This window comes from Oncorhynchus masou, chromosome 22 (assembly GCF_036934945.1).
Source record: "Oncorhynchus masou masou isolate Uvic2021 chromosome 22, UVic_Omas_1.1, whole genome shotgun sequence".
NCBI lineage: Eukaryota > Metazoa > Chordata > Actinopteri > Salmoniformes > Salmonidae > Oncorhynchus > Oncorhynchus masou.
Window position 1 is genome coordinate 30,032,803 of NC_088233.1, and position 9,814 is coordinate 30,042,616.

General features: G+C 47.4%; 1 long non-coding RNA gene across 1 annotated transcript; it reads left to right on the plus strand.

Annotated features, from left to right (window-relative positions):
• The first annotated feature begins 2,694 nt into the window (after nt 1–2,694).
• LOC135508700 (uncharacterized) lies at nt 2,695–9,283 on the plus strand. The gene is made up of 3 exons (XR_010450845.1): nt 2,695–2,785; nt 2,938–3,089; nt 8,682–9,283. It is a non-coding gene; the product is annotated as an uncharacterized LOC135508700 (long non-coding RNA).
• Nucleotides 9,284–9,814: the final 531 nt, after the last annotated feature.

The window sequence follows — 9,814 nt, forward strand, 5'->3', positions numbered from 1 at the left end:
AGTGGGGGCAGCATGCTGCTCGGGAGAGGTGGAAGGGGGGTTTAGGGCTGGGTGTCATTTAGATTTGTAAGGGGATAGATTAGGGACGGGGAGATAGGGAAAGGTATTTTGTAGGGTGACTGGGAGGGAAGATGCTCCCCTGAGGTTTTGTTTAGCGTTTATGTTTAGTTAAATTAGTTTAATTAAAATACCATTATTTGAGTATGTATGAAAATGATGAGTTGTAAAGAATGAATGGTATTGAAGATAATAAATCTTTTTAAATACATTTTTTTTATAAAAAAAATAGGCTGGTTCGGTTTTCCACGTTTGTTGTTTTGTATTATGTTTAGTTGTCTTATTAAAAAACATGAATAGTAACCACGCTGCATTTTGGTCCTCCTCCCCTTCAACTCAAGAAAACCGTGACACTTTGTGCCCATGTGCAAACTGTTTTTTTTATGGCGGTTTTGGAGCAGTGGCTTCTTTCTTGTTGAGCGGCCTTTCAAGTTATGTCTACTCGTTTTACTGTGGATATAGATACTTTTGTACCTGTTTCCTCCAGCATCTTTACAAGGTCCTTTGCTGTTGTTCTGGGATTGATTCACACTTTCCGCACCATAGTACGTTCATCTCTTGGAGACAAAACGCATCTCCTTCCTGAGTGGTATGATGGCTGCGTGGTCCCATGGTGTTTATACTTGCGTACTATTGTTTGTATAGATGAACGTGGTAACCTCAGGCGTTTGGAAATTGCTCCCAAGGATGAACCAGACTTGTGGAGGTCTACAATTTTTCTGAGGTCTTGGCTGATTTCTTTTGATTTTCCCATGGTGTCAAGTAAATAGGCATTGAGCTTGAAGGTAGGCCTTGAAATAAATCAGCATGTACCTCCAATTGACTGAAATTATGTAAATTAGCCTATCAGAAGCTTCTAAAGCCATGACATAATTTTATGTAATTTTCCAAGCTGTTTGAAGGCACAGTCAACTTAGTGTATGTAAACTTCTGACCCACTGGAATTGTGATACAGTGAAATAATGTGTCTGTAAACAATTGTTGGAAAATTACTTGTGTCATGCACTAAGTAGATGTCCTAACAGACTTTCCAAAACTATAGTTTTTTAACAAGAAATTTGTGGAGTGGTTGAAAAATTAGATTTAGTGACTCCAACCTAAGTGTATGTAAAGGTCTGACTTCAACTGTATGGAATCACGTAGTAAACAAAGTGTTAAACAAATCAAAATATATTTGAGATTCTTCAAAATGGCCACCATTTGCCTTATTGAGAGCTTTGCACACTCTTGGCATTCTCTCAACCAGCTTCATGAGGTAGTCACCTGGAATGCATTTCAATGAACAGGTGTGCCTGTTAACAGACGCCTGACAAGTTCTCAACTGGCAGCTTCATTAACCCTTTCATGCGTGAGTTCCAAATATCTCTAACGGTCGCCCCAGCGTGTTTTTTTATGCACGTGATAGAATGTTCTCTCCATTCCAGAATGTGATTGATACGTAACGGTACATTTTATCCGTGCTGCCCTCAAACTAAAGCACGCAGCCTGTTTATATTTATAGGTTGTTTTAACTTCAATTTCAAATGATTTTTTAAAACAAGTTTTTACTTTCTAAAAACAGTTTGAATTTAGGTGTGTTTCGCCTCCATATTCATTCAAATAAAAATAGTCATTTTTACTTTTGCGGACAATTACATTTTTGGGACATTTCTGACACGGACATAATTCCCCAAGCACTTCCCAATTGTTTGTGCAGTTCACGTCTGCAGACATTTGCTCATCTCTCGTCAGAACAGGATCTGCACACTTGTTCACATTTTCCATTCCACATTTCTATTGTAGCGTACTGTATGTATGGAGCGTAATATTTGTGTATATTCTTTATCACCGCGGACACGTGAGGTAACGTTACTCATTTTATAACCTTTATGGTGTTATAGTCAATCGTGCTTATGTAGCCACATGCTTCTATTAGCTCTGTAAAACAATGCTAATTGCATCAGAGAAGTATTATCTTGTGTTGTATTTTGAAGCTCCCCCGGGCCTTATGACTCCCAAGTGGCGCAGCGGTCTATGGCACTACATTTCAGTGCTAGAGGCGTCACTACAGACACCCTGGTTCAAATCCAGGCTATATCACAACTGGCTGTGATTGGGAGTCCCATAGTGCAGCGCACAATTGGCCCAGTGTTGTCCGATTTTGGCCGGTGTTGGCCATCATTGTATATAATAATTTGTTCTTAAATTACTTGCCTAGTTAAATAAAATAAAAATATGACCATGGTTTGTTTATTTGGTCTATTCAGCATAGTTCTGCCCTGCCTTGCCCCCGTTGTGGAGCTCAAAAGTTAGTTTCTTACTGTTATAACTCAAATCTGTGATTTTGTCAATGCAATAAACTATTTTTTATAGCAGTGTTTATTATGTTACTTCTTTGTAGTATTGTTTTATTGCTATATCCTTATATTGTATTCTAATGAATAATTCCTCTTTATTCTGTACTTTCAGAAACCAGAAACATTATTTGCCAATATCATAACTGGAGCTGGACATCTTTGGAGCTGAAGAATGAGGACAGCTTTTGTATGCTAACGTACACTCCTAATATTCATCTATCTTATTGCAGTATCGCTAGTTGGTTCAACTGATTGTTTTACTAGAGGACAAAAAACTGAATATGCATAACCCATATTTAATATCCATGCAGTGACTGAACAACAACTGCATTTCCACCCCCATCTCTAAAGGCATAGTATCATGGCAGATCACCTGTCAAGTCACCTGTCAGGTCAGTCAGTCACTTCTTGCTACAGATCTGCTCAATAGTGCTTGAGCATTGTGATACTCCTCAAAGGATGGTGAAATACATAGAGGTGTATCACAAGCTAAACACATGTATTTTGTCATCTTCCTCTGCTTACTTCTCCTGGCGCCAGACAGGGAGACTTTGCAATGCCTCCATGTGCGACTACCTTGAGCAGCAGTTTGAGGGACTTTGCGGGGAAAATGCAGCACGACGACCCCCAGTGGGTGGGCGCCGAGGGGTGTGGTGCTCCTCCAGCAGCTCTCATGAGGTTTTCTCTATACTTTTGGTAGGTAATTACTTTACCTATGAGGGAGTGTGGAGGATGAGGAAAGTTAGAGGATGACGAGGCAGTGGGTAGGTGGGTGAGATATTGTCACTATAATTGCATAATGGATTTGGATGTGAACTGTACATCCAATTACAAAAATACCTTGTTCAGTAATCATCTCTCCTGTTAGTTGGCGGTGAACTATGTGGCCGTTGAGGACAGCAGTGTCGACCAGATGGAAAAATATCTCCTTATACCACTTGTGTCAGGACCCGGTTACGAACCTGGGTCTCCGGAGTGAGAAACAGTCACTTAACCAACTGAGCCACGAATAGTCAGCAGAACCCAGAAGATGAGGCAGACACAGCAGTACTTAAGACGGTGTATTTAATAAAGTAAAAAGGAGAAGTCCTTAAATACAAAAATGGCAAATCCAAAAGGTGGTAGGAATAGCACAAAAAAGCCTCAAGAGACACTCAAAAACAAAAACAGAATTCCACAAGAGCATCCACCGGAATCGACAAGAAAACACAGAACACTAGGGCTGGGTGCTAACATACAAACACAGAGCACAGAACTGAGGGAAACTAAGGGTTTAAATACAATCAGGGAAAACGAGGTACAGGTGCAAATAATAATGGGGAACAAGGGAAAAAACATAAGGTCAAAAAGCACAATGGGGGCATCTAGTGACCAAAACCCGGAACAACCCTGGCCAAATCCTGACAGAATCCCCCCTAGGAACGGCTCCTGACGTTCCTACCAGCTCTCTCAGGGTGGAGGGCCCTGAACTGACGAATGAGGTCAGGATCCAGGATGTCTTTGGCAGGAACCCAGGAGCGCTCCTCGGGACCGTAGCCTTCCCAGTCCACCAGATACTGCCAGGACCGCTGCACCCGGCGGGAATCCAGTATCCGATGGACGGTATAAGCCGGCTGGCCTCCAATGACACGAGGCGGAGGGGGAGGTCTGTCTGCCGGGACAAGGGGAGAAAAACAACAGGTTTTAACAATGAAATGTGAAATGTGGGATTAATCTTAAGGGATCTGGGTAAGTGTAGGCGATAAGAAACTGGGTTAACTCTCCTGGCAACCTTGAAGGGACCGATGTATTTTTGGGACAGCTTGCGAGACTCCACCCGTAGAGGTAAGTTTCTTGTGGAGAGCCAGACTCTCTGGCCGGGGCGCAGGGTAGGCCCGGGACGGCGACGTCTGTTGGCTTGTTGTTGGTACCTCTGTGAGGAACGCATAAGATTAAGACGGGTCTTCCTCCACATAAGCCGACAGCGTCTCACGAACTTCAAGGCTGAAGGCACTCTGACTTCTGCCTCCTGGTCCGGGAACAATGGAGGAGCATAGCCAAACTGACACTCGTGCGGGGACATACCAGTGGAGGAGGAGCGCAAGGTGTTGTGCGCGTATTCGGCCCAAACAATAAAGGATGACCATGTGGACGGGTTGTCACGAGTCATACATCGGAGGGTGGTTTCCAGCTCTTGATTCATCCTCTCTGTTTGGCCGTTGGATTCCGGATGGTACCCTGAAGATAGACTGGCAGAAGCCCCCATGAGTTGGCAGAAGGCCTTCCAAAACCTTGAGGCGAACTGGGGACCTCTGTCAGAAACCATATCTTGAGGAATGCCGAAGACTCGGAACACATGATTAATTACCAACTCAGCCGTTTCCTTGGCAGAAGGTAACTTAGTCAGAGGGACGAACCTGGCCGCCTTTGAAAACCTGTCGATTATGACTAGGATAGTAGTATTGCCATGGGATGGAGGAAGTCCAGTAATAAAGTCCAATGAGATATGGGACCAGGGTCTGTGGGGAACAGGTAAAGGGTGAAGGAGTCCTTGAGGGCGGAGGTGAGAAGATTTGCCCTGGCAGCACACGGGACAGGCATTGACGAAAGTGGCAACGTCTTCTCTTATGGTAGGCCACCAGAACTTACGCTGGATGAACTCCAAGGTGCGACCTACGCCCGGATGACAGGTGAGGCGAGAGGAGTGCCCCCACATAAGGACCTGAGTCCTCACTGCCTTGGGGACAAACAACCGATTGGCAGGACCTCCTTTCGGGTCCGGTTCGCTACCTTGAGCACGTCTCACGGTATCCTCAACTTGCCACGAGATCGGAGCCACAATCTTAGCAGCAGGAAGGACAGGCATGTCCGTGTCATCTCGAATGGCAGGAGCGTAGACTCGGGACAGGGCATCCGGTTTGAGATTCTTCGACCCGGGCCGATAGGTGAGGATAAACTGGAATCGATTGAAGAAAAGAGACCATCTAGCTTGTCTAGAGTTCAACCGCTTCGCCTGCTGGATATACTCCAGATTTTTGTGGTTCGTAAGCACTTGAAACGGGTGAGAAGCCCCTCGAGCCAGTGTCTCCATTCCTTCAATGCCATCTTAACCGCTAGGAGTTCACGATCCCCCACATCGTAGTTCCTCTCAGTTGGGGTAAGCCGGTGTGAGAAGAAAGCGCACGGATGAAGCTTCTTGTCTTCACCCCTCTGAGACAGGACAGCTCCAACACCAACCTCTGATGCGTCTACCTCCACCACAAATGGTTCATCCGTAGTCGGTAGTATCAGGATGGGAGCAGAGAGAACGCGCTTCTTGAGTCCTTGGAAGGCCGTCTCAGCTTCTCTTCCCCACAAAAACCTTGCATTGCCACCCTTGGTTAAAGCTGAGAGAGGGGCTGCCACCAAGCTGAAGTTCTTGATGAACTTGCGGTAAAAGTTTGTGAAGCCCAGGAAACGCTGAACTTCCTTAACGGATTTGGGGTGGGCCAATCCGCTACCGCCCCTACCTTCCTGGGGTCCATTTGGACTCGACCGGGTTCCACTACAAATCCCAGGAATTGTACTCGGGATGAATGGAATTCACATTTTTCCGGCTTAACGTACAGATGGCTGTCCAGGAGGCGTTTGAGTACTTGTCTGACATGCTTAGTGTGTTCTTGAAGGAGCTCGAAAAGATGAGGATGTCATCCAAGTAAACGAACACAAAAATGTTAAGCATATCCCTAAGCACATCGTTTATGAGCGCTTGGAACACCGCTGGGGCGTTGGTCAGGCCGAAGGGCATCACCAAGTATTCATAGTGACCAGTAGGCGTGTTGAAAGCGGTCTTCCACTCGTCACCAGGTCTGATCCGCACAAGATGATATGCGTTCCGCAGGTCAAGCTTAGTGAAAACAACTGCTTCCTGGAGCAGCTCAAGGCTGTGGCCATAAGGGGTAGCGGGTAACGGTTACGGACGGTTATGGCATTGAGTCCCCGGTAGTCGATGCAAGGACGTAATCCACCGTCTTTCTTGGCCACAAAGAAAAACCCTGCTCCCGCCGGGGAGGTGGATGGACGCATGAGGCCTGCTTCCAGAGCGTCCTTGATGTAGGTATCCATAGCAGCTCGTTCGGGTGGAGATAGGGAAAAGATCCGACCCCTGGGGGGGCAAGTGCCCGGAAACAGGTCAATGGGGCAATCGTAAGGTCTATGGGGTGGTAGCATGGTGGCCCTCTGTTTGCTAAACACCAGTTTGAGGTCATGGTAACACTCGGGAACTCGGGTCAGGTCAATGGATTCTAAAGACTCGGGAGTAGAACTCGGGGAATTCTGGAAAATACAAGTAGCTTGGCACGTAGGACCCCACTGCTTGATAGTGCCCACAGACCAGTCGATGTGAGGGTTATGGCTGTGAAGCCAGGGGTATCCAAGGACGAGAGGGAACTCGGAACAGGAGATCAAATGAAAGTTCATCAATTCCTGGTGTTGTGAAACTGAAAGTCGCAAGGAGGTAGTGACATGAGTGACAAGTCCAGATCCCAAAGGGCTTCCATCCAATGTAGTGACCCTCATGGGTTCACTTAGAGGTTCAGAGGGAACGCCATTCTCCTTCGCCCAGACACCATCCATGAAGTTACCTGTGGCTCCAGAGTCTACCAAGGCTTGAAGGTGAAGCTTGTGGTTGTCCCAGGAGAGGGTGACTGGATTGAGCAGACGGGAGTTGGATGGATGGGAGGAGGTTATGTTTCCCGTTACAGTTCCCCCCGGTCTGTACGGGACAGAGCGTTTCCCTGGAGCCCGGGACACGTGGAACGGAAATGGCCCGGTTTGCCGCAATATAGACAGCGTCGCTCCCTCATCCGGCGGTCTCTCTCAGCCTGGGAGATGCGTCCAATCTGCATGGGTTCCGATGGAGCCAGCGAGGATAAAGGTGGGGACTCGGAGCTGGGACTGATAGGGGCTAGAGGTCTACGGTTGAGTTCTCTCTCTCTCAGACGCTGGTCAATGCGTGAGGCCAACTTGATCAGGGACTCGAGATTGTCCGGTGGTTCCCGAGTGGCCAGTTCATCTTGGATAGTGTCGGAAAGGCCTTTCAGAAAGCACACCGTGAGCGCTCGTTGTTCCAGCCACTTGCTGCTGCCACCGTGTGGAACTGGATGGCATAGTCCGTCACGCTGCGCCAACCTTGGTGGAGAGTCAGGAGCTGTTTGGCTGAGTCAGAACCACTGCTTGGGCCTTGAAACACTCGTTTGAATTCCTCAGCAAAGGCAGAGTAGCTGGCACAGCAGGAACTATGGGCATCCCACACAGCAGTAGCCCAGGCCAGGGCTTTTTCCGACAGCAGGGTGATGATATAAGCGATCTTAGACCAGTCGGTGGGAAATGACGAGAGTTGTAGCTCAAAGGAGAGAGAACATTGGGTGAGAAACCCTTTACAAGCACTTGGATCACCTGAGAACCGTTGGGGAGGTGGAAGACGAGGTTCAGCCAGGGGTTTAACTGCCATGGGTACGTGAATCTGAGGTACTGGGACGGGAACTGTTGCCGGGGTAAGACGATCAGATATTTGCTTAATGGAAGTCAGCATCTCCGACAGAAGATGAGAATGTCTAGCCATTAAGGCCTCTTGCTGAACCAGGGCGGCTTCGTGGCGTTGGACAGTCTCCTGGTGGTGGGACAGCATGGCAAAAAGGTCCTGGGAACTGGCTGCCTCTGGGTTCATTTTTGGCTCTGTGTTTCTGTCAGGACCCGATTACGAACCTGGGTCTCCGGAGTGAGAAACAGTCACTTAACCAACTGAGCCACGAATAGTCAGCAGAACCCAGAAGATGAGGCAGACACAGCAGTACTTAAGACGGTGTATTTAATAAAGTAAAAAGGAGAAGTCCTTAAATACAAAAATGGCAAATCCAAAAGGTGGTAGCAATAGCACAAAAAAGCCTCAAGAGACACTCAAAAACAAAAACAGAATTCCACAAGAGCATCCACCGGAATCGACAAGAAAACACAGAACACTAGGGCTGGGTGCTAACATACAAACACAGAGCACAGAACTGAGGGAAACTAAGGGTTTAAATACAATCAGGGAAAACGAGGTACAGGTGCAAATAATAATGGGGATAAGGGAAAAAACATAAGGTCAAAAAGCACAATGGGGGCATCTAGTGACCAAAACCCGGAACAACCCTGGCCAAATCCTGACAACTTGGTTGTTTTCTGAGTGCATTCCACAAAGCTGTTCATCATGTCCGCCTTATCCACAGCCCCCATTTTGAGGTTATAGTCAAGCACACAATCTGGTTTGATCAATCTCTCTCTGGTCAGGTGGTCCACCTTCCCTGTGGCCGACATGGTTGCTGTATGGACAGTGGAGAGGACATGGACGTCTCGCTTGTCATGCCACTTTACTGCCAGCTGTTGACCGTTCTCCTGGAACTCCACCTTCCCTCTCTGCATCTTCCTGCATCTGAATGCTGGCATCCCCTTCCGGTTCAACCTGACTGTGCCACAGGCCCCTGTGCTGTTGGAGAGCAGATGCTGGAAGAGTGTGGGACTGCTGTACCAATTGTCCACGTACAAAGTGTGTCCCTTGCCGAGATGAGGAGCCAGCATGGTCATCACCACGGACCCTGACACCCCAAGCCCCTCATAATGTTTGATGTCAGTGGTGGGCCCTGTGTAAACTATAATGTCCTGGACAAATCCTGTCTTCACGTCGCACATGACAAGGAACTTGACTCCAAACCTGTGCCTTTTGGAGGGAATATATTGACGGAACGCCAGCCTACCTTTCCATAACATCAGGGACTCATCAATGCATAGGTCCTTGTATGGCACAAAGACCTGACCAAATGCTGATGTCAGGCTGGTAAGATATTTCTTATTTTGTATAACAGGTCACTTAGGATGGCAGTAACATTGTTGATGAAATGGAGGCATCGCAGCAGAACTAGGAAGCAGTCTTGGGAAAAGAGGCAAAGAAGAGAGTTGCAAACATAGGATCTGTGCTCCAGCAACCTCTTAGGGATTTCTTCTTTACTATCCCCATGAGGAGGACTGTCACCAGGAAGGTATACATTTCACTAATTGTGGTTGTCACCCATTTAGCGAGTTTCCCCCTCACTCCTGGCTCTCTCTTCTCCTGTAGCTCTAAGGCATAGTGATTAGTCTCCTCAACTATGTCTCCCACCAGCTCCGCTGTCAGAAACAACTTGAAGCACTCTGCCTCAGTTGGAAATGGCAAGGGGCGTTGCACTCCAGACTGGGACTCGTCAAAGCAAACAGCAGGGCCAGGAGGGGTGAAATGACTGGTGGCCTTCCAGCTACCACAGAACTCCTGTACTTTATCCACTGTCGGTCTGCCTCCACCAGCATCTTCATGTGACCTGGGACTTCGTCAGTGGACAAGGGATCCTCAGATTCAGGGTTCTCAATGGCTACAAGGTTGGGGGGCAGAA